The sequence below is a fragment of the Malaclemys terrapin genome, chromosome 2 (genome assembly GCF_027887155.1).
Source record: "Malaclemys terrapin pileata isolate rMalTer1 chromosome 2, rMalTer1.hap1, whole genome shotgun sequence".
Taxonomy (NCBI): domain Eukaryota; kingdom Metazoa; phylum Chordata; order Testudines; family Emydidae; genus Malaclemys; species Malaclemys terrapin.
The window spans coordinates 163687785-163715112 of record NC_071506.1 but is presented as its reverse complement, the minus strand read 5'-3'; the positions used below and the strand labels follow the sequence as shown (position 1 = coordinate 163715112).

The 27328-nt window shown below is 48.8% G+C and overlaps 1 protein-coding gene across 4 annotated transcripts in view; it reads left to right on the top strand.

The window, feature by feature from the left end:
• Positions 1-27328, top strand: part of SLC12A7 (solute carrier family 12 member 7) — a 357234-nt gene that overhangs the window by 114467 nt on the left and 215439 nt on the right. The window contains exon 1 of one of the 4 annotated variants that reach the window (XM_054018256.1): positions 21224-21246. The exons of the other annotated variants lie outside the window; for them this stretch is intronic. The gene's annotated coding sequence lies outside the window, so the exon portion shown is untranslated. Of the gene's footprint in view, positions 1-21223; positions 21247-27328 lie in introns of those variants that run through there. 4 annotated transcript variants of the gene reach the window in all.

The following is a 27328-nucleotide window of genomic DNA, read 5'->3' as shown; positions in this document are numbered from 1 at the left end:
GCTCGAGGGGTCTTTCTTGGTCCCCTATCAGGGGACCCATTACCGGGTGCACTATTCTACGGGGGAGGCCCGGTGCTACCTCTGCCGGGCGATAGGGCACGTCCGGAGGGACTGCCCCTTGGCCCGGCACGGAGGAGCGTCCGGGACCCCCGAGCTCCAGCAGAGTGCCAGCCCCACCATTGCTGGCGCTCCTAGTTGCCCGGTACCCGGAGCTGCCCCTCCTCCTTCTCGGACCACCACTGCTCCCGCTCGGGCTCAAGGGGTATCTCCCCCACCATGCCCAGATGAGCGAGAGAGCCCCGTCTCTGCTATGTGCACTGTGGCGGGGCCTGTAGAGGAGAGTGCAGTAGGGATATTGCCGGGCGTGGGAGAGGGCCCTCCCCAGGGGGATTCTGCCCCCCCTCCTACTGCCCCATTGTTACCTCCTCAGGTCCTCAAGCAGTCATCTCTGCCCCCCGACCCAATCCCTGTCGCCCAGCTCGCAGACGATGCCATGGAGGGCTGGACCCTAGCACAGGGAAAGCGGGGCAAGCGGAAGGCTTGAGCTCCGCTCCTGCCATCCGGTGCGGAGGCCCCCCGGAAAACCAGGAAGGGGGGCTCCGCCGCTGAGCCTTCCGCTTTGCCCACGGGTGCATTACATCTACCGTTGCCGGTTGGGGAAGCTGTGGCAGCACCGGAGGATGCCGCCATCCATTCTCTGCGGTCCTTCCTCGCGGAGGCCCACGTTGCAGCCCCTCCTACCCCCTTACCACCTATACCCTCTGCGATGCTCGAGGCAAGCGTCGCCTCGGGTGCTAGCGGGGATGAGCCCGGGGTGGTGGGAGGTGAGCTGCCCTCTATCTATGAGGAGATCGAGGCCCTGGGTCTGACCCCGGTCACCCAGGGGGAGGACGATCCTCTGCCAGCGGGCCTCGATCTGGCCGCTCTCACCTCAACCCCCCCTTCTGCGTCTCCTGTTCTCCTGACCGCTGCTCCTGCCTTAGAGGAACCCCTGGACTCCTTGACCTGCCCAGCTGCGGGTGACACAGACGGCCGCCGAGCCTCTTCAGGCGACGGCCGGTGCCTCGCGGCCGGGACTCGAGTTACCAGGGGTATCCCTTGTTGGCGTGGGGCAACCGAGTTCCTTCCCGGGTGGGGGCCCCATTGCAGATTGTTTACCACCTGCTGCCGTGGCTGTTCCATCTGCCGTAGAGCCTGAGCCCGGCATCACTGGGGACCCCCTCCCTAACCCTCAGACCCCTGGGCCCGACCGAGAGGAGTTACCTTCCAGCTGTCCAGCTCCTGGGGCCCAGGATCCCACCTCTGTCCCTCTTCCCGACCCTACTCCTGCCCCCGGCCCTACCCCTACTCCTGACCCCAGCCCTATCCCCTCCACCTCCCACGATACCATTGCCGCCTCTGGGGATGTCTCTTTCTCTTTCCCAGAGGGTGACCCCCAGGGAGTGGCCTTTGTGTTCCCCAGTCCCGACCCACTAGGGGCTGCTGTCCTCCCTCCGCCGCCACGCCCCATTAGGCCGGGGTCTGAGGCGGACCGTGTGGCGCCGGTCCATCGGGCGCCACGTCGAGGGTCCGCCCCTTGCCTGCCCGTCTCAGTGGGCCACGGGACCGAGCCAGGGGCCCCAACGGGGGATGATCTGCAGCCAGTGACCCCACCCCCCCATACGCTGCGAGAAGAGTTGCGGGAGTTTTTAGAAGATGTGTGTGGCTCCCGCAATAAGGTGCCGCTCGCTCTCCAGCGATGGGGGGATTTCCACCAGATCCTCTGGGCCGCGAGGGCCCTCATGGGGGAGGGTAAAAGGACCGGGAAGCAGGGTGCTGTGGCTTACCAGCGGGTCCGCAGCTTCCGTGACTCTTTGTTCACCTTCGGGGTGGGTCATGGTTTGCTGCGTGGCCCAATGGGGGCCGTGAGCGTCCCTGCCAGCGAGGACCCCCCCCAGCCCTCCTCATGCCACCTATCACTTTTGCAACATTGAACACCCGGGGCTGTAGGGTGGGTCTCCGCAGGTGCCAGGTGCTCTCCTTCCTTCGGGAAGGGGGGTACTCTGTGGTTTTCCTGCAGGAGACCCACACGGATCCGGCCGCCGAAGACAGCTGGCGGCTGGAGTGGGGGGACAGGGTCTATTTTAGCCATCTCACAGCTCGTACGGCTGGAGTAGCTACCCTGTTCTCTCCCGACCTACGGCCCGAGGTGCTGGGGGTTGCCGAGGTTGTGCCGGGCCGCCTGCTGCACCTCCGGGTCCATATGGAGGGGCTTGTGGTCAATCTTGTCAACGTCTATGCCCCGACATCGGGCCAGGAGCGGCTGCCTTTTTATCAGCAGGCATCCGCCTTCCTCGGCTCCTTGGATCCTCGTGAGTGCCTGGTCCTGGGCGGGGACTTCAACGCTACCCTCGAGGAGCGGGACCGCTCGGGGACCGAGCAGTGCCCGGCCGCCGCGGATGTCCTCCGGGAGATTGTGGACCGTCACTCCCTGGTGGACGTCTGGCGCGACCACCACCCGGCCGATGTCTCCACGTTCACCTACGTCCGGGTCGAAGCCCATCGGTCGTGCCACTCCCGGTTGGACTGCATTTACTTGTCATGTCTCCATCTTTCACGGGCCCACTCCTCCAACGTGTGGCCGGCCCCCTTTTCAGATCACCATTTAGTCACCGTGACGGCCTCTCTATGTGCGGAGAGGCCGGGGCCGGCCTATTGGCATTTTAACAATAGCTTGTTGGAGGATGTGGGCTTCGTGGCGTCCTTCCGGGAGTTTTGGCTGGTCTGGCGAGGGCAGCGGCGTGCCTTTCCCTCGGCGCGGCGATGGTGGGACCTAGGAAAGGTGCGCGCCCGGCTCTTCTGCCGTGATTACACCCGGGGCGCCAGCCGACGGATGGATGCGGCGATAGAGCAGTTGGAACGGGAGGTCTTAGAGCTAGAGAGGCGTCTGGCCGCCAGCCCTGAGGATCCATCCCTTTGCGGAGCGTGCCGGGAGGAGCTCCGGGCCCTCGACGATCATCGGGCCCGGGGTGCTTTTGTTCGATCCCGCATCCGCCTCCTTCGGGAGATGGACCGCGGCTCCCGCTTCTTCTATGCCCTGGAGAAAAGGAGGGGGGCCAAGAAGCACGTCACCTGCCTTCTAGCGGAGGACGGCACCCCCCTTACGGATTCGGTGGAAATGTGCCAGAGGGCCAGGGCCTTCTACGCACACCTTTTTTCCCCGGATCCAACCGACCCTACCGCTTGCAGAGTGCTCTGGGACGGACTCCCGACGGTCAGCGCGGGTGACCGGGACCGGCTGGAGTTGCCTCTCTCTCTGGCCGAGTTCTCGGAAGCCCTCCGCCGCATGCCCACCAATAAATCTCCGGGCATGGACGGGCTGACTGTGGAGTTCTACCGCGTGTTCTGGGACGTCCTCGGCCCGGACCTAGTCACCGTCTGGGCCGAGGCCTTGCGGAGCGGGGTCCTCCCTCTTTCGTGCAGGCGAGCCGTGCTCGCCTTATTGCCGAAGAAGGGGGACCTCTGTGACTTACGGAATTGGCGTCCCGTCTCGCTCCTCAGCACGGACTACAAAATCGTGGCCAAGGCCATCTTGCTGCGGCTGGGGTCCGTGCTGGAGGACGTGATCCACCCAGACCAGACCTACACCGTCCCGGGCCGTAGTATCTTTGATAACCTGTACCTGGTCCGGGATCTTTTGGAACTTGGGTGTAGGGATGGTCTGTCGTTCGCCCTCCTGTCCCTGGATCAGGAGAAGGCATTCGACAGGGTGGACCATGGGTATCTCCTGGGCACTCTGCAGGCGTTAGGCTTCGGACCCCAGTTTGTGGGTTTTCTCCAGGTGCTGTACGCCTCCGCAGAGTGTCTGGTCAGGCTCAACTGGACCCTGACCGAGCCGGTCAGCTTCGGGCAGGGAGTGCGGCAGGGGTGCCCCCTCTCGGGCCAGCTGTACGCTCTGGCGATCGAGCCCTTCCTCTGTCTCCTCCGCAAGAGGTTGACGGGGTTGGTGCTTCAGGAACCGGAGCTGCGGCTGGTCCTGTCGGCGTACGCTGACGATGTGCTCCTTGTGGTCCAGGACCCGGGCGACTTGGCACGGGTGGAGGCTTGCCAGACCGTGTACTCGGCGGCCTCCTCCGCCCGGGTCAACTGGGTCAAGAGCTCTGGCCTGATGGTAGGGGCCAGGTGGCAGGCGAGCTCCCTCCCACCCGCGCTTCAGGCCATCCGGTGGAGCGCTGGTCCGCTGCTCTATCTCGGCGTTTACCTTTCTGCCACGCATCCGTCTCCGCCGGAGAACTGGCAAGGTTTACAGGGCAGGGTGACGGAGCGGCTCCGGAAATGGACAGGACTACTCCGGTGCCTCTCCCTTCGCGGGAGGGCACTGGTACTTAATCAACTAGTCCTGTCCATGCTCTGGCACCGTCTCAACACCCTGGTCCCGGCCCCGAGCTTCCTGGCCGACCTCCGGAGGGTGATTCTGGAGTTCTTTTGGCCAGGACTGCACTGGGTCTCTGCAGGGGTCCTCCATCTGCCCCTGGAGGAGGGAGGGCAGGGCCTGAAGTGCCTCCACACTCAGGTCCATGTCTTCCGCCTCCAGGCCCTGCAGAGGCTCCTTTATGGTGCAGGTAGTCCGGCGTGGAGCGTATTGGCGCACGCCTTCCTGCGCCGCTTCCGAGGGCTCCGATACGACCGGCAGCTCTTTTATCTCTATCCGAGAGGTCTTCCGCGAGACCTCTCTGGGCTGCCGGTATTCTACCAGGACCTCCTCCGGACCTGGAAACTGTTCTCAGCGACCAGGTCCGTGGCGGCCACCGAGGGGGCAGATCTCCTCGCGGAGCCCCTGCTACACAATCCCCAGCTCCGTGTGCAGGTGGCGGAGTCCCCCGCGGTGCGCCAGAGGTTGGTCCTGGCAGAAGTCTCTAGAGTCGGAGACCTCCTGGATGACCGGGGAGACTGGCTGGATCCCCTGACGCTCGCTCGGCGCATGGGGCTCTCCAGGCCTTGTACTCCCCAGCGCATACTTCAGGAGGTGAGGGCCGCTTTGCCGCCCGCTGCTCGGGTTTGCCTCAACCGGATCCTGCACGAGGGCACGCCCCGCCCACCCTCCACCCCTGGCCCTCCAGACCTTTTCATTGCGCCCCTGCCCCGTGGACCCAACCGGCCCCCCCGCCCCTTCTCCGTGAGCCGGCTGCACGACTTGCAGCCGGTTCGTTTCCTGACCGCGCCAAGGAAACATCTATACACGCTTGTACTCCACACCCTTCACTTCCTCACCCTCGTGTCCTGCCCTGATACAAAGTGGCGGGACCTCCTGCCACCTGTCGAGGGTGAGAAGCCCCGGTGGGCCAGCCTCTATTCCACTCTGGTCCCGAGGCCCGCCGGGGATATCAGCTGGCGGCTCCTTCATGGGGCCGTGAGCACAGGCGTGTACTTGGCGCGGTTTACCCCTGTCCCGGACACCTGTCCTTTCTGCGGCGTGAGGGAGACCCTGGCTCACGTTTACTTAGAGTGTGCCAGGTTGCAGCCCCTACACCGGCTCCTCACCGATATTATGTTACGTTTTTGGTTACACTTTTCCCCTCACCTTCTCATTTATGCACTCCCTATCCGTGGCCCCACAAAGTCGCGGGACCTCCTGGTCAACTTCCTCTTGGCACTGGCTAAACAGGCCATCTCTAAAACCAGGGAGAGGAGGTTGGCCAATGGAGGTTCCTGTGACTGTGGGGCCTGTTTCCGATCCTCTGTCCGTTCACGTATCCGGGCAGAGTTCCTCTGGGCGACGTCCACTGGCTCCCTTGACGCCTTTGAGGAGCAGTGGGCGCTGTCCGGGGTTCTCTGCTCGGTGTCCCCGTCTGGTTCTCTTCTTTTGACCCTTTGACCACACTCCTGTCCCTGTTTTTACATTAGTTGTCCCCCGTAATTATTTGAGTTCCAGGCCCTGTGGATCCTCCCCTTAGGCAGGGGGGGATCCTTTAGCAGTGGGAGGGCTTATGCCCGCCCACTTCCCGGAACCCAATATGTACACCTATAATAGTAATAGTAAATACTAAAAAACAAACAAACAAAAAATAACGCTAACCCCAACTTCCAAAAGTTTTGGAAGAAATAGGAGTTTAAGCCAATCTCTGTATATTGGGGGTTATGTGGAAACTTCCTAGCAGCAGGTTTTCTGGCTGTTAAGTTTCTGGATAGAATTCAAAGTATTACAGTTAACATATAAAGCCTCAAATGATTTGGGACATGGTTACGTGAGAAAGCACCTCTCTGTGTGCCATACTTCTGCAGTTGAGATCAGTGGAGGCACTTGAGCTGCATCCCCCTTTATCTGGAGGGGGCTGCTGGCAAGGCATTTTCTGTCAGTGTTCATTGACTTTGAAATTTGCACTGCTATGTGGTCCACCAAAGCCAGTTTTTTTTTACCTTCCAGGCATGCTGTAAAGTCCATCTTTTCCACTAAGCTTTTAAGGAGGGGTGAGCTGAAGGATGGAGATGTTTGGGTTTCTTTTGTTTTCCTCCACTTAGCTGGTGAATATTTATGTCAGGATGGGATGATCAGTCCTTTATACTGGATTATGCACTGTGCATTTTAATTTATGGGATGGGTGTCTAAGTATATTTAAAAAAATCTGAAAGAGCACTGTTCTGCCAAAAAAGTCAAGATTTTAATTTTTGGACGGTAACATTTTATTATTATTTATTTGCAGCAGTACCAAGTATGTTATTTCAACACCAAAGCAGGGCAGTCCTTCTTCATTGACCTCATGATCTAAGTATAAACAAGCAGATAAAGCCAGGTGAAAGGGAATAACAATAGGCACTCTATATACAATTCATATATGTTAGCTTTTTAAGAACTGAGTCTTTAAGAGGACTTTACTGTAGACCTTGTACATAAGATTATGGAGGTTGTATGATATGTAGGGGCAGGGTGTAAGTGATTGTAAGAGAATCTGACAAACAGAAGGACTGTGCTGGGAGCACCAGCAGACGAGAAAAGAAATGATAACAGGAAGTTTGACAATGGAGAATAAGCTGTGAGGGGAAGAGTTATAGAGAGCTTTGAAGATGGTGATAAGAAGCTTAAATTTGGTGTGATATCAGATGGGAAGTCAAGGGAGGGATTCAAAGAGGAGTAGAAAAGCTAAGCGCTATGTTTCTATTTGAAGCCTGTAGGTATGTTTGGCAAGATTAATCTTTAAAGTATCAGTAAAACCTTAATCTTGTTAGCGACCTTGTGCTCTGCATTTGTTGCTATTGGAGCAAATCCAAGTAATTGTTTATATATAACATAAGCATACAAATAATCAGAATTCTAAAAATCTTAATTTTAAATTATAGGGAAACACTAGAGATATGAGGTCTGCAATACTGAATGGTAGTTATTATCTGTGAAACTGGCAAAACTCCAAAGAATAAACTTTATTCTCTGACCTCAGAATTGCAGAGGCTGATGGCTATATTCACTTATTATTTTCCCTCCCGTTAGCCTTTTAACACCTTACTAATGATTTATCAGCAAAAGAAATAGCTGCATCAAAGATGATATTGTTTGTTCAGGACCGGCTCCAGGGTTTTTGCCGCCCCAAGCGGCATAAAAAAAAAAAGCCGCAATCGCAATTGTGATCGGCGGCAGCTCCACCGCGCCGCTTTCTTCTTCGGCGGGAATTTGGCGGCAGGTGCTTCCCTCCGAGAGGGACCCGCCGCCAAATTGCCACTGAACAGTCCGACCCCTTCCCCTTGGCCGCCCCAAGCACCTGCTTGCTCGGCTGGTGCCTGGAGCCGGCCCTGTGTTTTTTTGTAGTGAATGTGATAAAATGCTTACATATGTCCCTGATGTTTTGGAAGGAGAACTCTTCTCATTGGAAGAGAAAAAAACATTTTCCATTAGAAGTCTCTGTTTTCAGTCACTTTTAATTTTTTAACTTGTCCAAATTTTAACTATTGGATGAATGCCATACAGTGATTTTTTTTTGTTTTGTTTTTAATAGGGTTGTCAACTTTCTAATTCCTGAAAACCAAACACCCCTGCCCCACCCCTTTCCCCAAGGCACCATCCCCTGCCCTACCCCTTCTTCCGAAGCTCTCCCTGACTCCATCACTTGCTCTCCACCTCCGCCCCCGCCGCTCAGTCCCCCATTCCCCGGAACTCACCTGTTGCCTGCAGAGTCAGGCTGGGAGGAGCTGAAGCAGAGCCTCCTGCCTGCCTTCCAATCGGGGCACAATGGGGCCCGGCAGGGGTCAATTCCTGGAGCGAGGGGCTGGAGAGGGGAAATTGGGGCACAGCGGAGTGTGTGTGGGGGTGGGGCTTGGGAAATCGGGGCACAGTGGGTGTGTGTGGGGCAGACAGGTTAACCCCCTCCCCGGACAGCACCAATACCAACTTGGAGCCCGGTGCAGGAGCCAGTCAGTTCACTCCGTCAGGCTCGGGGGTGGGAAGAGCAGCAGCTGCTAAGCTGCTGCTCTTCCCACTCCCTGGTGGGGGAGGCCAGTTAATGCAGGTAACCGGACTCTTAGCATCCGGTCAACTGTGCTGACTGGACGCTGCCTGTTTCCCTTTTTGACCGGACGCTATGACTGAAAACTGGACACCTGGCAATGCTAGTTTTTAGCTGAAAACTAATTTAAAAAATGGTTTGGGTAATCCATGAACAAGATCAGGGAAAAATATTGTTTTGACAATATTGGAAAAAAATGTACAACATTTTTATAGAGAAGCTTTAGTGCGTCTGTGCTTTTGAGCAGGGAGTTGCAATTTGGCAGGGTGTCACTCTAATGACAGAGCTGTCTTTTGTTATCCTTGTGAAAACCTACCCAAATTTGCCTAAAGAATGAGAAGTACTTGTGGCACCTTAGAGACTAACACATTTATTTGAGCATAAGCTTTCGTGGGCTAAAGCTTATGCTCAAACAAATGTGTTAGTCTCTAAGGTGCCACAAGTACTCCTCGTTCTTTTTGCTGATACAGACTAACACAGCTACCACTCTGAAACCTGTCACCAAATTTGACTGAGTTATAAGCCTATGAAAATTGTTGTTCATACATGCTCAGTAGAGGTTTGGTAAAGTATGGTAGCTAAATTGTCTGAACTTTTTCTCCCCTGAGCATGTCCTATCCCATAGAAACCCTTGAGCAGGACTTTACAGTAGTTGCTCTTCCCAGATGCCAGGCCTGCTGTGGCTCTGGGCAGTAGGAGTGAGAATAGGAAGCTGCTCTTTTTTTTTTTTTTTTTTTAAATGGAGATATACCTATCTCATAGAACTGGAAGGTCATCAAGTCCAGCCCCCTGCTTTCACTACCAGGACCAAGTACTGATTTTGCCCCAGATCCTGAAGTGGCCCCCTCAAGGATTGAACTCCCAACCGTGGGTTTAGCAGGCCAATGCTCAAACCACTGAGCTACCCCTCCCCTCTGTGCTTTCAGTGCTCTGCTGACTCCAAGGCAGTGTGAATGAATAGCAGGAAGCAGCCTGATTCAAGTATAGATGGGTGAACAACAGAATGGGGCAAGGACAGGCTGGGATTATAGCGTGGAGAGGGGAAATGGATAAGGGGGAACAGGACAGGCTGTGGGGAAAATAGGAGTAGAGGAGTGTAGAAGCAGGCAGAGGGGGACAAGCACAGAGAAGGATGGCTGGGAAGGGAATGGGCAAAAGGATCTGTAAATACTAGAGTACATTCCTCTCCAGAACTTGAAATTGAATCAAGGGTTTTTGAGTCCCAGCGTTAGTCTGATGTAAGCAATTAACTATAAATTCCACTGGTAAAGTATGTCTTATCCCCCTCTAGTGGCGACTGTTCAATATGAAGAAAAACAGTCTACTACTACTACTACTGTCAGTCACCTCAAGTGGTAGAGGGTTGTGGGTTTTTTTAAGGTAATATGTGACTTAACATAAAAAAATGTTTACTCCATTATTTGCAGTAATAGAACATTGTCAAGCTTGACAGACTCCAATTTAACAGCACTGACATTTACATAGGTGTTTTTAAGTTTTCCACTGATAACATTTTAATTGTTATTCCTTCAATATGCCTACTGTTAGTGTTACAGTGATAAAATCTTAGGATCTGGTGCTTGGATTGTTATTCCAAGTGTGCACAAGCTCACAGCTCTGCCTGCCCATTTTGTTTTGATGAGCCAGTATGATATTGAATTAGACAAAATACTCTGAGACCAGTAATCTAGACATATTCAATACCTTGCAGCTTAAGTGGGCAGTCAGATAGAGGCGATATATCATGTGACAGTGACTGAAGTGGCTGTAATCCTAGTATCATTTCATACTTGAGTTTCCTTTACAAAGCCCAACAACACCAGAAACATCTTGCTTCTAAACCTGTCCTGTATGTACTAGGCATTATTTGTGTTAATGAATAGAATCCACAAGTTCACATAGAAAGATCATCGTTTAGGGATTCATAGATTAATAAATTATAAGGCTGGAATGGACCACTCTGATCATCTACATAACAGAAACCATAGAACTTCCTGAATGAATTCCTGTTTGAACTGGAGCAGCAGTCCCCAAACTGTAGGTCATGACCTGAAATGATATACAAAATGGCAGCCTCCACCAGGGTCGGTGTAACCACTAGGCGAACTAGGCGGCCGCCTAGGGCGCCAAGATTTGGGAGCGCCAAAAAGCGGCGCCCCCATTTTTTTTTACACTACCGTGGAATCACATCTTACGGGGGGCTAGGTTCTAAAGTCACCGCGTAAGAGGAAAATTGCGTATAGTGAAAATTACCATAAAGCACAGTATACACAGTATACACTAGAACAGGGGTCCTCAATCTACGGCACGCATGCTAAAGGTGGCACGTGAGCTGATTTTTTTTTTAATGGCAGGCTGCGGGTCCCGGCTGCTGCTGAGGCTGCTGCCGACCTGGGGTTCCATTCACTCAGCTGGCAGTGGGCTGAGCAGGGCCAGCTCCTGCCAGCCGGGGTCCCAGCCGCCAGCCTCGCTCAGCCCGCTGGGGTCCCAGCCGGCTCCGCTCAGCCTCCTGCCGGCCTGGGTGAACGGTCTGGGGTTCCGTTCACCGGCCTGGGGTTCCGTTCACCCAGGCCAGCAGGAGGCTGAGCAGAGCTGGCGGCTGGGACCCCGCCTGGCAGCTGCCGGCCCCGCTCAGCCTGCTGCCAGTCTGGGGTTCCGGCTGCCGGCCCCTTGCCAGTCGGGGTCCTGGCTGCCGGCCCCGCTCAGCCTCCTGCTGGGCTGGGGTTCTGCTCAGCATCCTGGCGGCCTGGGTGAATGGATCTGGAAGCCAGGACCCCGTCTGGCAGCGGGCTGAGTAGAGTGAACGGGGCTGGCGGCTGGGACCCCGGCTGTCAGGAGCTGGCGGACGGAACCCCAGAACGGCAGCAGGCTGAGCAGCTCAGCCCACTGTCGGTCTGGGGTCCCAGCTGCCAGCCCTGCTCAGCCCGCTGACGATCTGGGGTTCTGGCTGCCGGCCCCTTGCCAGCCAGGGTCTTGGCCACGGGCCCCGCTCAGCCTCCTGCCACCCTGGGGGAATGGAACCCCAAACCGTCAGCGGGCTGAGTGGGGCCAGCGGCCGGGATCCCAGACTGTCTGGGGTTCCATCCACCAGTTCCTGGCAGCCGGGATCCCGGCCGCTGGCCCTGCTCAGCCCCCTGCTGGCCTGGGGTTCCAATCACCCAGGCCAGCAGGAAGCTGAGCCGAGCCACCGGCTGGGACCCTGGCTGGCAGAGGGCTGAGGTCCCAGCTGCTGGCCCCGCTCAGCCCGCTGCCGGCCCTGAGTGGGCTGAGTGGGGCTGGCGGCTGGGACCCCAGCTGGCAGCTGAGTGAACAGAACCCTACGCTGGCAGCAGGCTCAGCGGTGGCCGGGACCTGCAGCCTGCCATTAAAAAAAAAAATCAGCTCACATGCCACCTTTGGCACGCATGCCGTAGGTTGAGGACCTCTGTTCTAGTTTATACTGTGTGTACTGTACTTTATGGTAATTTTCACTATACGCTATTTTCTTCTTATGCGCTGATCTTAGAACCTAACCCCCGCATAAGATGTGACCCCACTGTATTCATTTTTGAAAATTCATAATAAGCAATACTCTGGGAGTGTGTGTGGGGGGTGCAAAGTGGAAGTTTTGCCTAGGATGCAAAATATCCTTGCACCGGCCGTGGCCTCCACAGAGCGTGGTTTCACATGTATTGTGCAGAGGCTGCTATTTTGTAAAATGGTGGCCTCTTGGTGCAATTTTTGTGGAGCAGGTCGGGACACATTGGCTGGATGCAGGTGTTTTTGTGGATCCAATTTTGCATTTTGGAACATCTGACTGTGCAAGCATCCTAGGGTTACCATATTTAAAAAATAAAAAAAGAGGACACTCCACGGGCCCTGGCTCCGCCCCTTTCCCACCCCCGCCCCACCCCGCCCCAACTCCGCCCATTCCCCGCCCCGTCCCCAAAGTCCCCGCCCTAATTCCCCCTCCTCCCTCCCAGCCACGCGAAAAGGGCTACCCGAGCGCTACCGGCTTCAAAGTTTGCCAGGCAGCCTCCAGACCCTGCCGCCCCTGGCCGGCGCTTCCCCAGCACAGCTGGAGCCCGGGAGGGGAAGCGCCTAGCTGGAGGCGCAGGGTCTGGAGGCTGCCCGGCAAACCGTGAAGCCGGTAGCGCTCGGGCTTTGGGCAGCCCCCAGGCCTCCGGACCCTGCGCCCCCGGCAGGGCACTTCCCCTCCCGGGCTCTGGCTGCTGTGCTCCTCCCCTGACTCTTTGGCTCTGTTTAAGAGCCAAGCTGCCCGAGCACTCCAGCTTCGGGCAGCCCCCTTGCCTCCGGACCCTGCGCTGCCGGAGCAGAGCAGCTGGAGCCCGGGAGGGGAAGTGCCCGGCTGGCGGCTCGGGGTCCGGTGGCAAGGGGGCTGCTCGAAGCTGGAGCGCTCGGGCAGCTCGGCTCTTAAACAGAGCCGAAGAGTCAGGGGAGGAGCAGAGCAGCTGGAGCCCAGGAGGGGAAGTGCCCGGCCGGTACTTTTCCCGGACATGTTCGGCTTTTTGGCAGTTCCACCCAGACGGGGGTTTGATTACCAAAAAGCCGGACATGACCGGGAAAAACCGGACGTAAGGTAATCCTAAGCATCCAGCTAAGAGACTTGAATCCAGAAGATCCTTATCTGTATGCAGCAGCCTTATCAACAGAGCATCCTCTCTGCTTGAGCTGGTAGGCACCTGTACTAGACTTTTCCAAGATGTGAATCTGCAGTGTTTTTTAAGCTCTTTAAAGCAGGGCCCATATCTTCTTTTATGCCACCCTGAGTGCTCTGTTGGCACTTGATAAAGAATCATCTTAAATCACTGTCTCTGTGCTGCCCTAGTATCACTGCACAGGACCTTACTAAGTACTGGCCTTATTTTCTGAATAGTAAATTCCTCTTTCTCATTTGTGATAAGAGGCACAATGGACTGATTTTTACACAGAATATCTGCTTCTATCTCCAGCTGTGAATCTAGTGATGCAGTTATGAACAAAAAACAAGAGTGCAAGAAATGTGCTCACAAATGAGACAAGACTTTCTTTAAATATGACTTCACCAGTGATTTTTGTCAAGAACAAAGACAGGCCAAAATGTCTGCTATGTCACACAGTGTTATCTAGCGAAAGCATGATGCCTAATAAACTTAAATGACATTTGGAAACGTTTCACAAAGATGACATAGGAAAACCAAGGTCATTTTTCCAGTGCTGGAAAGAAAAACTTTCGCATTAACGAATGCAATTCAAGAGAGCCATGTCAGTCTCTGACCACGATGAAAAGGCATCATTTGAGGTGAGTTACTGCATTGCACAGGCCAAGAAGCCTCACACAATTGGAGAAACTTTGATTTTGCCAGCTGCAATCAATATCATGAAGATAGTATGTGGGAAAACTGAGGTCATACCACTATCCATCATAGTGAAGCGAAGAATTGAGGCAATAGGAGCAGTCCAGGAAAACATACTGGTGGAGCATCTGAAAAACATGGATGCTGTTGCTCTTCAGTTGATGTGAGCACTGAGGGTCGTTATGCACATTTCCTGGCCTTTGTGAAATACACATGGGAAGGTGCAATTCTCGAAGATATTCTGTTTTCTCTCCCTCTTGCCGGACACGGGATGGTACAAGGAATGTTCGATGTGCTATAAGGAATGTTCGATGTGCTACATGGCTTACATGCAAAACAAAAACATCCCATGTGATCACATTAGTGGGCTTTGGAACAGATGGAGCTTTGTCTATGTCAGGCCACAAATCAGGTCTGTGTACCTTGGTAAAGAAAGTTGCTCCATCTACTGTGTGGACTCACTGCAGAATTCACAGAGAACAAGTGGCATCTAAAGCTCTGAATTCAGAGTTAGGCGAAGTTTTGCCCAGGTCTCATCTATTGTGAACTATATTAAAACTCAGCCTCTTCATGAAAATCTGTTTGCAAAACTGTGTGAAGACATGGGGTCTTATCATGCGGTGTTGCTGTTTCACACTGAAGCTCATTGGCTCTTGAGAGGAAAAGTACTGGGATGATTTTTTGAATTGAGAGACGAGATGGACTGCAAAAAGAGTGAATTCATTGATTTTCTGTGTGACCAAAGGAAGATGTGCCTTCTTGTCTATGTCACAGACATATATGGGAAACTGAATGAATTGAATATAGGTCTGCAAAGTAGAAAACACCCATATCCTTTAGCTGAGTGATTGAATCACTTTCTTCGTGGTTCTTCTTCAGTTCTGAAGAGCTGTGTGTAAATTCAAAAGATTGTCTCTCTCACCAACAGAAGTTGGTCCAATTTTGAGACCTGTCAGTTAGCCAGTTTTTAATCCATTTATTGTATGCCATTTTGATGTTGTTCTATTCTTTTACTCAAAATGTTGTGCGTACAAATGCCTTACAGAAATCTGACTATATTACATCAACATTATTACCTTTGCCCACCAGATTTGTAATCTCATTGAAAAAAAAAACAAGTTAGTTGGACCTAACCCCATGTTAATTGCCATCTTCCTATAATATACCGGTTGAGTCCTGTATCTGTCATTCCACTATTTTGCCCAAGATCCATGTCAATCTGAGAGGCTATAGTGATTTGTGGTGTCCCATTTATCCTTTAAAAATATTGGTGCAATATTAGCTTTCTTCCAGTTCTCTGGAACTTTCCAGACTTATTGATACTCAATATTAATAGTACAGAGATCTATTAAATTTAATCACATTTCTATTACTACAGCTTTCAAGGTCATCCAGATCTTGTTGTATGATAATCCAGTCCTCCTCTGTGTTGGCAATACTTTCCAACATCCACAAATATTATAAGCACACTCTCACTTTCTGTGCCAAGACCATGAATGAAAATCTGAAATAAGATTGGTCCCAAGATTGATCCCTGAGGAACTTCACTAATAACTTCCTCTGACCTGACAGTTCACCTTTAGCATGACCCATTGTAGTCTTTCCTTCAGACAGTTCCTATTCACCTTTTAATTCTCATATTAATTCCTATCTTCCTCAACACAACTGATACTTTCCCATGTGAAACTGTATCAAATGCCTTACAGAAATCCAGGTAGATTAGATCTACTGCATTTCCTTCGTCTAAAAAAATCAGTTATTTTCTCAAAGAAAGAGATCAGGTTGGTCTGTCACGATCTTCATTTTGTAAAACCATGTTGTATTTTATCCCAATTACTGTTACTGCTATGTCCTTAACTACTTTCTCTTTCAAAATATGTTCCAAGACCTTGCAGATCAAATGTGTTGCATTACAGCTAAATGCAAGATCATACATGTAACATAAAATAATGAAGGTCACACTTGCAGGTTGGGGGACTATGCTGTGGATAGCAGTGCCTCTGACAAGGATTTAAGGGTTATTGTAGATAACCAAATGAACATGAGTACCCAGTGCAAACTGTGTTAAAATGGCTACACAGCATTAGGATTTATTAACGGGGTTACTTGAAGCAGGAGTATGGACGAGATGTAACCTCTGTATATAGTACTGGGGAGACCATTGCTGGAATATTGTGTCCACACTTTATGGAGGATATTAAAAAATGGAGATGGTTCAGAGAAGCATTACAAGAATAGCTTCTCATCTGGAAAACGTGAGTAGTTAAGAACTCTATAGCATTCATTACCATTTAATTTTGGCAGGATTCCATGCCTCCTTTTTGGCTTATGTCCTGCCCCCTGGACTCATGTGGACATGTATGCTTTTGGCATGGTTGGCCATTTTGAAAAGAAATTATTTTATAATTTTTATGGAGAACCTTAGGCTTGTTTGTGTGTGTGTATTTTTACATGTTATGGTTAGAAGAAAATTGTTTTTTTACACACTTTCAGAGAAAAATAATTTTATAGGTATTGTGACAGACCCAGAGCAGTGGGGTACAGGAGTCTGGTAGAGAGCAAACATACTGGTCACTGGATGAGTAGTTTTCTGTTCCCTGGGTGACCAGAGCAGAGGCTGTACTAGAGTAATCAGGAACCTGCTAGAACCAGTTAAGGCAGGCAGGCTAATTAGGACACCTGGAGCCAATTAAGAAGAAGCTTCTAGAATCAATTAAGGCAGGCTAATCAGGGCACCTGGGTTTGTGGTGGGAGTGTGAGGAGCTGGGAGCAAGAGGTGCAAGGAGCTGAGAGGGTGTGTTGCTGGAGGACTGAGGAGCACAAGCGTTATCAGACACCAGGAGGAAGGTCCTGTGATGAGAATAAGGAAGGTTTTTGGAGGAGGCCATGGGGAAGTAGCCCAGGGAGTTGTAGCTGTCATGCTGCTGTTACAGGAGGCACTATAGACAGCTGCAGTCCACAGGGCCCTGGGCTGGAACCTGGAGTAGAGGGTGGGCCTGGGTTCCCCCCAAACCTCCCAATTGACCTGGACTGTGGGCTCTCCCAGAGGGGAAGGTCTCTGGGCTGTTCCCCAACCCACATGGTGAATCTCTGAGGTAAGAAAATCTGCCAATAAGCGCAGGACCCACCAAGATAGAGGAGGAATTTTGTCACAGTATTTTTAGATAATTTACAAAATAAAGTGGATTAGCATAAAGTGATAAAGGAAAAATGTCAGAAAAGATAGTTTTAAAACTGCAAAAAAGGAAAAAAGAGAAGAGTCCTTACATGTATTAACAAGTCTTTTTAGAAAAACAGATATGCATTTAGGTTATTTTGAAATAAAGTCTGAAAAATGATACGGTTTTTGAAATAAAGAATAGAACCTGTATTTTTAGAGAAAATTAACCAGATAGTGAGAGAGGCTTGTAGAACATTTGAGAAAAGCAAAAGCCTCTTAGCTAGGGTTACCATATTTCAGCAAGAAAAAAAGAGGACGGGAGGAGCCCCGCCCTAGCCCCGCCCCTGCCCCTCCCACTTCCCGCCCCCCCAGAACCCCCAACCCTCCCCCCGTTCCTTGTCCCCTGACTGCCCCCTCCTGGGACCCCTGCCCCTAACTGCCCCCCAGGACTCCACTCCCTATCTAAGCCTCCCTGCCTCTTGTCCCCTGACTGCCCCAACCCTTATCCACACCCCCACCCCCAGACAGACCCCTGGGACTCCCACGCCCCATCCAACCACTCCCCACTCCCTCCCCAGAACTCCCAACCCATCTAAACCCCTCTGCTCCCTGTCCCCTGACTGCTCCGATCCATCTCCCCACCCCTGCCACCTGACAGCCCCCCCCAGAACTCCCAGCCCCCTACCCCCCACTCCTTGTCCCCTGACTGCCCCCTCCTGGGACCCCTGCTCCTAACTGCCCTCCAGAACCCCACCCCCTACCTAAGACTCCCTGTTCCTTGTCCCCTAACTGCCCCCTCCTAAGACCCCCCCCCAACTACCCCCCAGGACCCTACCCCCTACCTGTACCCTGACTGCCCAAAACTTTCTCCACTCCCCTCAAAAAGCCCCCCCCGTTTCTTGACTGCCCCCTCCAGAACCTTCCTGCCCCCGGTCCCCCTTACCCTGCTGCTCAGAACAGAGTGTTGGGCTCTGTGCAGCCGAGCCGGACACGTGGCTGAGCTCCCCAGCACAACAAAACCCGGTCTGGCCCTGCACAACAAAACCCGGTCTGGCCCTGCACAGTGCTGCTGGACTGGGCTGCAAGGGAGCTGCCGGCTCAGAATGCAGGGCGGATCCGGCTCCTCTACAGCTGCTCCTGAGTCCAGCCCGGGACTTCCCTGCAGCCCTCCCAGCCGCTTGCTCTGCTAATCCCGGACATTGTGAGTGCTTTACAAATTCCCCCCGGACGCTATTTTTAGCACACAAAAGGAGGACATGTCCGGGTAAATCCGGACGAATGGTAACCCTACTCTTAGCCTATTACAGAAAGGGGAAAAAATAAAGTGGGAGCGAAAGTTTTAAAGCTGCAAGAAATGCTGTGTCACTGAGAGAACCACTCTACCCCTGCAGCTGACTCTAGTCAAACACCAAGAAGTCTGTCAAAAGTTAGCCAGCCTCCGGCAAACCATGCCTCGAGTCTTGGCTGAGCCAGTCAAATGCTGTTCTATAGCTATGTCATAGAAGGCATTTTCCTGAACCAATCATAATGTGCCACATAACCACTAACGTGTGTCTACTGACAGTTGGTGTGTTTAAAAAATACAAACACTGTGCATAACAAAAATTTTTGTGGAAATACCTGTCTTTTTAAAAAACTAGTGTTAGGTTGCTTTTTAAAGTTTTGCCTAAAAGGAAAACTGCCCCCAAAACTTATTTACTTGTAGTCTGTAAAGAAAGCTTTAAAAATTGCACACTTGATACAAAACACACACAGGTTAACTTATAAGAAATAAAAACAACAAGGAGTCTGGTGGCACCTTAAAGATTAACAGATTTATTTGGGCATAAGCTTTCGTGGGTAAAAACCTCACTTCTTCAGATGAGATTTTTACTCACAAAAGCTTATGCCCAAATAAATCTTAGTCTTTAAGGTGCCACCAGACTCCTTATTTTTGTAGATACAGACTAACACGGCTACCCTCTAATACTTAAAAGAAATACTACCGTACGTAAAACAGTTAACACTTTTTATCAGCGGTATGAATACTGTTTTCCCCCTACACTCTTTCTTTCCTAATGTTTTTTAATAATTAAATGCTATTAAACCAAGTAAAATTTTAAGAAACACACTTTTAGAACAGCAATCAAAAGGAGCATGTGTGTAGATTTCTTTACTAACAATTTTTTTGTAAATTTAGGAGGCATTCTTATTTGTTTTTGGTGTTGTACCAGAAAATAAATGACCTCTTTTTACATAAAGCCTGTAGCCTTGATAGAAAGACCCTAATGAAAGTTGTCTAACCTTTATATCAATGTCTCTTATTCTGTTTACTTAAAGTAATATATTTTTAGAACCCTTGATTATGCTATGTTACTAGGAGTGCTGCAATTTTCGCCTCTCCTGTATTAGCACTGAAACTTTATACCTCAGTATTATTTTCTTTTTTAGAAAATAGTGCTTTTTAAAGTTTATCAAGGGTGTAAAAACAACCCAAAATGTTCTAAGAACTTAAAGACTAAAAGAGCTAGTAACCCTTTTTACCAGAAATATGATTTTGACTTAAAAATATTTTAACAAATAAACTTTTAAAACAGAGCTTTGAAGCAGTTTTGTAACTTTTAAAGGCAAAATAACCAAAATTCATGTTTTAAGGCTAGTGAAATAAAATTGACATTTGTAAATTGTGGAGAAGCAAAGCCTTTTGCTAAAGAATTGAGCAATGTTAGTGAAGGAGCATACCCCCCCGCCCTTCTTTTAAAAAATTGTTATCTTTTGCAATGAAGGAATTTTTAAGTACAGGATTAAAATTAAATAAAGTTGGTGTATCATAAATTTTAAAAATAATGTAAGCATGTTTTTACATTTTAAAAAGTTGCTAAGTTTACCTAATTTCCATAACTAAATAATTATCTCTGACACAACTTAAATAAAATTTTTAATAATTTTATGTCTAAGGATATGTCTACATGGCAAAGAAAAACCAGGGGCTGGCCTGTGCCAGTCAACCCGAGTTCATAGGGTACGGGTTTGTGGGACTGTTTCATTGCCGTGTAGATTTCCAGACTTGGGCTGGAGCCTGGGCTCTAGGATCCTCCAGGATGGGTGGAACAACTTCTGTTGGTGAGAGAGACAAGCCTTCAAGCTTACACAGAGCTCTTCTTCAAGTCCAGGAAACGTACTCAGTGTCATAGCTAATACAAAGTGCAACAGATTGTTTAGCATATTGCTTGTTGTAGGAGGCCATGGAACATTTCTGAAGACCTTTTTCAAGAAAGTCAGATTTGGACATGTTGAAACATATTTGGGCTTGTTTAGACATCTGACTCTTTTTTAGGAGGTTCATTTCTGAAATGTGCCATCTCTAAAAAAAAATCTCACGATGGTTTTGTGTGGCAGGTGCCTGTAGCCCTTACAGACAACGTTTTTCTATACCGGTTTGCACCTTGGTGTGTGGTGCTTACTTAAATGCAATAGGTCTGCCCTGATGCTATAGGCTTGATGGGGGCTGTGCTTTGATTGGCTTGGCCCAAGGTGTTGCATAGCAGTGTGTCGATCTGTTTGTATGACACAGGGCTCCCTTACAGGGAGCTCCAAAAACATGCTTAACAGTCATTTTCAACTGACATTTTATTTAAAAGACACATTTATTTTATTTTTACAGCATACCTCATTTTGTTCCTAAATCACACTCAAACTTTTAGGGTTTTTCCTCAACAGGATTTTGTAATTTGCTGAACGAAGATGACGTTCAACATTACACATTAAACATGTATCCATTAGTTCAGTTACTTCAGCTAAACCTCTATCTTGGTCCTCTGCTTCTGTCACTTTGTCTACCAACTCTCTCCCTGGAACTTAATGTTCCTGGATTAAACAGAGGCACTGCAGTGCATATCCCAATGTGGTGATAATATTTAAAACATTCTCCAGGCATAAATTACCAGTAATTTTTGGATTTTACAGTTCACATCATCTGGCCGGGGCCATCTATGATGCACCTTGGGCAGTTCTCAAATTGCTCCTCTCTCAGGTACTGCTTGATGATTCTGTGCACAGCAACTCATAAAATTGCATGCATAACAGTTTACAGTTACAGCCTCACACAGGTTCAATACCATATTTCTTCCTCAATGTTAGATAGTACAGGCCTTTAGAATAAGCATCTGATTTTTGGGTCTGGGCAAAAACAGATCAGTCCCAATCCGTTTGCTTCTTCAGAACTGTTGGTGTCCAGATTCTCCAAGACCTATGAAGAACCCTGGCTCAGCTGCTGAGAAATTTAAAATAAGAAATACATGTAAGGCATCATTTTACTTTTTATTGTGCTCTTTTAAAACATTTTATTTGTGTCAAGAGACTTCTTCAGTTTACAGCTTTTTTTAAAAAAAATTGCCTTGGTATGGGGATTGATCTAAAAAAGTCCAATTAATTGAACAAAGGAGCGAGGTCCCCTCTAGCCCCCTAAAAGTTCTTGCATACAACATACCTGTAATTTGTCTCTGTACAACCCTCCATTTGAATCGGTTGGGGTCTCCTCAACTCTGAAGTCCAGAGTCTCAAACAAAACTTGGGTCAATGGTATATTTGTTTCTTCAGTTCCTACAACTTCACCTTATAACATCTCTTCATGAGCTGCTTGACTGCTGGTGTTGTGAAGGGACTTTTAGGTGCTTCCATTTTTAATAAACAGGCCTGTTTGGACGGTTCATCCTCTTTTATACAACAGTTGCACAATACTTTCTCAGCCAATAGTTTAGGGCCAATACTGCAAAAGTCCTTTGGTCTCCCACTCTAAGTAAGGAGGAACTTCTGTTTAAGGGCATAGAAGGATGGATGCTTTTGCACCGTTAGTTTTGTATTATTTTTATATCTTATCCTTTCCTGAGTCAGTTCTCTTACAGAATTAAAACCCAGACCAAAACAAGTTATGTGATAAAAAGGTACTTAAATTTAAAAAAATGGTTAATGTTTTTCCTTATGATTTAAGTGTGTGAAATTGAACAAAATGTATCCTAAAAAGCCATAGACTGACTTCTCCTGTAATCTACATTGGGCTGAATAGGCAAACTCCGGCTTCACTAGACAGCCAAAAACAAGGTGAAAGAAAACCCACTGCATTTCCTTGCTGGCTATAGTGTAAATGCTGAAATTCAGTGCAGAATTAATAACTGCCAAGGCAATGAACCACTCAGCCTTGTATAAAATGGCAAACTCCTGGGTCACTGTGAATTTTTTGTTCACGTGCAAATCCACCTTCTCTTTAATAGCAGGCAAGGCATTATTAATTAATAAATCCACATATTGAGGACACCATCATCTCTGTGCATGTTAGTGCCATCCCAGGCTGCTGGTAATCTTTCATGACAGGCATGAGGAGACTCATCCTTTTCTTGTCTAAGATGTGCTAACTGTGCAATTCCTGCCTGTCCTGGATATAAAATCTGTTCCAATTTAGCCAGTGTCTCAGCAAAATCCTTAGCTTCTGACTGAAAGTCTGGGCATAGGGCATACCACAAAGGATCTACTGTCATTTGCAAAATCTTTAAACAATCCCTATCATTCAACAGAAACCTTTGAGTAGTTTTCTCAATTCTTCTAGCATGCAACATAATTAGATCACTCTTCTGTTAATGACCAAGTTTTTTAGCCACCAAATCCAATGTTTTAACATACACTGGAACAGGATGGAGGTCCCTCATCTAATTCCTCTGGACTTTTACTAGCTTTTGAGATACTGCTGTTTAATAACGTCATCTGCAGAAAATAGGCTAGGGGGCTGAAGAGTAGATTCTCTCCTTGCTCTTTACTAGCTGCTACTCACAGAAGGTTAGGAAATCCACTCCATTCTGCCTCTGTACAAATGCCTCTGTATTTTCACAAACAGTAGTGGATTGCAGCATGCCTTGTTCAGCACTGTTAAAAATATCTCTCAAAATTTGAAAGAAAGGGGTATTTGGTGCTGCTAAACTTTACCTCTAGTTTTGCGCCCTCCATAGGTCCAAAGACTACCCTGTTCTTGATCTTGAGGACTCTGTTCTAAATCCTAAAACAGAAATTCCCGTTGCTCTGGCAGCAAAATTACAGGTCTTATTGCAAACCAAACTGTCCTGACTTGAACTGCTCTGTGTCAGAATCTGCTTGCTCTCTGTCTTGAGCTCTGGATCTGGTCAGCACTTCACTATACTCTTGTCCCTGTTCCTTCTCTGTCTCATTTCCTGGTGAAACCATAGCCATGCAGGTCTAGTCTCTGCGAGGGCATATTCGCTATCAGACAAAACCTTCCTTAAAAGCTGAATATAATCCTTCATCACCAAAAACATCAAATCATCCTTTAAAAGAGGAGCATCTGTACTAAAAACCATGCATTCCTTCGTATAAAACAGCATGAAGCTCAGCCACTTCACTCTGTGCAGCTCTACCATAGATCTCTACATCTTGGTCATGACACCAATGTTCCTCAGCCTTACCTTTTATATGACAAGGCTTTTTCCTTCTATTTCTCAGAATAGTTTAGGATAAAAGGGCCAAGATATCTAAGATTCCAGAATATAATTCTAGTTTGCTCACACTCCTGAGCTACAGTAGCAGTGATACTCACCTGTGCTTGCAAATATTCTTATAAATTCTTTACCAGTTTTGTAATATCCACCAGACCAGGAGAATGAGGTAGACGAGGCTTTCTTCGGACAACTAACATAAGTTTCCAGATCCCTGGCCCTGGTTCTCATGGTGGACTTCCATCACCCTGACATTATACCTTGACTTTAGCAAAGCTTTTGATACGGTCTTCCACAGAATATCACATCCACTGCTTTCCCCATATCCACCAAGCCAGTTATCTCATCATAGAAGGCAATCAGGCTGGTCAGGCATTACTTGCCCTTGGTGAATCCCTGTTGACTGTTCCTGATCACCTTCCTCTCCTCCAAGTGCTTCAAAATGGATTCCTTGAGGACCTGCTCCATGATTTTGCCGGGGACTGAGATGAGGCTGTAGTTCCCCGGATTCTCCTTCTTCCCTTTTTTAAAGATGGGCACTATATTTGCCTTTTTCCAATCATCCGGGACCTCCCCTGATCGTCACGAGTTTTCAAAGATAATGGCCAATAGCTCTGCAATCACATCAGCCAACACCCTCAGCACCCTTGGATGCTTTGCATCCAGCCCCATGGACTTGTGCATGTCCAGTTTTTCTAAATAGTTCTTAACCTGTTCTTTCACCACTGAGGGCTGCTTACCTCCTCCCCATACTGTGCTGCCCAAGGCGTGTGAAGACCGAGGCAAATAAAGCATCGAGCACTTCCGCTTTCTCCACATCATCTGTCACTATGTTGCCTCCGCCATTCAGTAAGGGTCCCACACTTTCCCTAACCTTCTTTGTGTTGTTAACATACCTGTAGAAGCACTTCTTGGTACCCTTCACATCCCTTGCTAGCAGCAACTCCAATTGTACTTTCTGATTACACCCCTGCATGCTCAAGCAATATTTTTATACTCCTCCGTAGTCATCTGTCCAAGTTTCCACTTCTTGTAAGCTTCCTTTTTGTGCTTAAGCTTACCAAAGATTTCTCTGTTAAGCCAAGTAGGTTGCCTGCCATATTTGCTATTCTTTCTGCACATCGGTATGGTTTGTTCCTGTGCCCTCAATAAGGCTTCTTTAAAATACAGCCAGCTCTCCTGGACTCCTTTCCCTCTCACATTAGCCTTCCAGGGGATCCTGCCCATCAGTTCCCTGAGGGAGTCAGAGTCTGCTTTTCTGAAGTCCAGGGTCCGTATTCTGCTGCTCTCCTTTTTTCCTTTTGTCAGGATCCTGAACGTGACCATCTCATGGTCACTGTTGCCCAGATTGCCACCCACTTCTACTTCCCCTACCAATTCTTTCCTGTTTGCGAGCAGCAGGTCAAGAGGAGTGCAGCCCCTAGTTGGTTCCTCCAGCACTTGCACCAGGAATTTGTCCCTAGCACTCTCCAAAAACTTCCTGGATTGTCTGTGCGCTGCTGTATTGCTCTCCCAGCAGATGTCAGGGTGATTGAAATCCCCCATGAGAACCCGGGCCTGTGATCTGGAAACTTCTGTTAGTTATCTGAAGGATACTCTTAGGCTTAATCTAAGGGGTGTTATTTGAGAGCCTAAGATTAAACCTTTCTTCTAAGCCGTCACATACATTTCATCTGGAAAATATTTTTTTGGAAGGATCTGAAAGGTATGTCAAAATTGGGTTTATAACAGGAAATAAATTACAACTTTAAATTTGGAGCTGCTACTGCAGTGTCATAACATGTGTCTATGCCTCTCTGTTTTAGATGGATTCATGCAAGTAAGTGCAAGGCCTAGCACAGTTTTGCAGTGAGGGCACAGTTTCTTACCAGTGTGGAAAATTACTTGAATAAAAGGATTATGGAAATTCTCCTCCACCCCCAACAGTTTGCTTTGCACTGCATATGTACTGAGGCATGGAAGATGTATGTCGGAGTCTACTGAGAAATGATTTATTGAAATGACAAAGGATTGTGGATTTAACAAGATCTTGCCTATCAAACCAAATCTCTCTAATCTCTGGGAATTTTTTTTACAACCTTCTGAATAGCTGTAAATTTTATCTTAATAGGAGAAGGAATGTACAGCAAATCAAACTAAATCAGACATTATAACTATATCTTAAAAATATTTGGTGTCTTTTAACATAGTTTGAATTTTTATCTTATAACTTTAGCAATATGCATTACATTTGAACACAATGGTATCAATATTGATGGTGTGTGTGGTTTAATCTTCATTTCAAATGTTTTGGATGAAACATAAAATCAGTGTCCTGACTATTTCGAGTTCCTTCCTTTCTTTTTCAGAAAGCACAATGTTAACCTGTACTACTTAGACAAATTTCAAATCTAGACATTGGGTTTAACATTCCTTTTATGTCAGAAAGCACCAAGGGATCAGGACCTTGATTTTGTTTAATCTAAATGATTTAAAATAGAGATTAAAATAAAATATACATCGTTATTTTAATCTTCTCGTGTTCAAATACTGTGTTGGCCCAGACAAGTAGGTTTACTTAATGTAACCAACAGTTGGGCACAGGAAGAATTCTAAATGCTTGAGGGGGAAAGGAAATGTTTCTGAGAGGGATCAATATTTCCTGGACATTACGGTATTTTCTCTAGTACCAGCTGGATTTTAGATGATCCAGAGACTTCAGAGCTGTGTTCTACTCAGTTCTGTAAAAAAATATTGGAAAGACTAGTTTCAATCTGAAGAGTTTGTCAGTCTCTTACATTCTAGGGATTTCATAGCTAAGGCTGCGAGTTTGTCACAGAGTTAACAAAAGTCACGGATTCCCCACTAAGGGGGGATATGATAGAGGTACACCTCTACCCCGATATAACGCGACCTGATATAACATGAATTCAGATATAATGTGGAAAAGCAGTGCTCCGGGGGGGGGGGGGGGGCAGGGCCGTGCACTCTGGTGGATCAAAGCAAATTCGATATAACACGGTTTCATCTATAACGTGGTAAGATTTTTTTGGCTCCCGAGGACAGCGTTAAATCGGGGTAGAGGTGTATATAAAATCCTGAGTGGTGTGGAGAACGTGAATAAGGAAAAGTTATTTACTTGTTCCCATAATATAAGAACTAGGGGGGCTACCAAATGAAATTAATGGGCAGCAGGTTTAAAACAAATAAAAGGAAGTTATTCTTCACACAGCGCACAGTCCACCTATGGAACTCCTTGCCTGAGGAGGTTGTGAAGGCTAGGACTATAACAGGGTTTAAAAGAGAACTGGATAAATTCATGGAGGTTAAGTCCATTAATGGCTATTAGCCAGGATGGGTAAGGAATGGTGTCCCTAGCTTCTGTTTATCAGAGGGTGGAGATGGATGGCAGGAGAGAGATCACTTGTTCATTACCTGTTAGATTCACTCCCTCTGGGGCACTTGGCATTGTCCACTGTCGGTATACAGTATACTGGGCTGGATGGACCTTTGGTCTGACCCAGTGTGGCCGTTTTTATGTTCTTATGACCTCCATGACTTCTTCAGCAGCCAGTGTGGCTAGCCTGGGGGCCACCTGAGGATCTCAGACCACCGCCTCCCTTCCACCCACCTCCAGCAGCAGCAGGAGTTTGCGTTGAGGCGCAGGAGTGAGTGAGGGCTCTGGGCGGTGCTCTACCTTGGGAGGCTCCCTGGAAGTGGTGACATGTCCCTCCCTCAGGTCCAAGCTCTGCACACTACCTCTGCTTGCAAGCACTGCCAGTCGGAGCTGCGGAGCCGGTGGTTGGGGCGGGAGCAGTGCATGGAGCTGAGGGAGGGATGTATTGCCACTTCTGGGAGCCGTGAGGAGTCAGGAAGAGAGCCTGCCAGCTCTGCCAAGCCCCC